Source organism: Ceratina calcarata, unplaced genomic scaffold (assembly GCF_001652005.2).
Source record: "Ceratina calcarata isolate Rehan_Ccalc_2016 unplaced genomic scaffold, ASM165200v1 scaffold48.2, whole genome shotgun sequence".
Lineage (NCBI taxonomy): Eukaryota > Metazoa > Arthropoda > Insecta > Hymenoptera > Apidae > Ceratina > Ceratina calcarata.
In genome coordinates, this window is record NW_017172225.1 from 3345846 (window position 1) to 3347568 (window position 1723).

Here is a 1723-nt window from a genome sequence, read left to right on the forward strand (position 1 = left end):
TTAGAGATTTACTGCTAGACGGATAGTCCATTTGAGCATTTTTCCAGATTTTTCTATCCACAACTTATATTAAATACAAATTTATAAATGTTTGCAAAATTTCAGATATTACCAGATTTCAAGAAATATCTCTTGGAATACGATGTCTAATATTTTTAGTATTTTATTTCTGCGATTCCAGCAGATGGAAATTGATGAAAAAATTCAAAGATGAATTATATTGTACTGACAATTTTTCTCAATTTTCCCATCCACAATGTAGATTAAATAAAAACTCATAGCCTAAAGGACAGGTTCGGTACTGCCTTCATTCTCGAAGACTAATTATCACCGAAAAGGACACGGGAAATCATTGTCCTTTGGACCCGTCGATCCTAAGACAGGCCATTTTTCCATTCATAGATATTCCTTCCAAGTGATTTATCTACAATACTTCCCCATTGTGTGTTTCTCACATTTACTCTGGAAACATAGGAAATTTTGGAGTTGAATATTTCAACCGAACAAGTTAATGGTTACGTAATTATCTGAATCATGCTCTCGTTCATCGCTATTCGCGAGCTAAGGAACAATTTCAAGAGACACATGACTTGTGAAGTGAGTGAGACTGTTTTTATTGAGAACGACACCTAAAGGAAGAGGGGGAAAGAAAAGAGAGAGAAAGCGTGTGTGTGATGTGTGCACGAAAAGATGTAAAGGAAACGCGAACCAAGTTTGTAATTCATTATTACAGCTTATTAATGTATAAATATAGTATTTAAGTATAGTATTTAGCAGCAAAGTATAGAAGTGATTACATGGTCCCAATTCTCCATGACTAATGCTTGTTAGTTGGAAACAGTAAAAAGGAATTCCCAGGTCATAAAATGTACAGCTTGGGACAATGACTCTACAATCTCCATCTGTTTTCGATTGTGTTAGTTTCCCCCCGTAGTCGGCGGGTCGAAAGAGCAATTCTTCTCCCCATTATATAACAAATTTAGAAATGTATTATTATACAAGAATTCTTTCAAATTTTCCACATACAGATTTTTCCAAAAATTTTTCAAATTTGTCACAATTTGTGTTAAATAAGAATTTATAAAATTTGTGTATGCAAATTTCGAACAATTGCCAAATTTGAAGGAATGTAAATAATGCTTTCATTATAAATATATTTTTATAATAATATGTAAATAACATATAAATCAATTTCTCAATGTGCAATAGAAAATAAATGGAAACTATTGAACATATATTAATAACATGACCAATATGTGCAACAATTAAGTAAAAAATGCTGACAGACATGGATTTAGAAATAAGAGGAGATATGAAACTAAGGACGTTCTGCCTGAACGAAGAAGATTAATAAATAAACAAATTAACAAACAAGCGTATTTATACAGTTTTCATGATAAGTGCTTGCGATAATCTGACAAACAAATATTTTAAAGTTGATCAGCTATACTTTGGATTTTGGATTGGCTATACATTACAAAAAAAACAGTTGGACAGAAAAATTTTTTCTTACTATTGCCAAGGTCACCTTCATTTTTTTAAATGCCACTTTGTATTTTTGAGTTAACAATATTATAGCCCGTATCAAAACGAATTCAGCGACCTAGATACCATGACCTTCAGATGACCTTGAAGGCAAAGAAATGAAAATTTTGATAAAAAAATGAGAGTCTGCTTGAATAGGTAATAACAAACTTGTATTTATTATTAAGACTCGTAATTA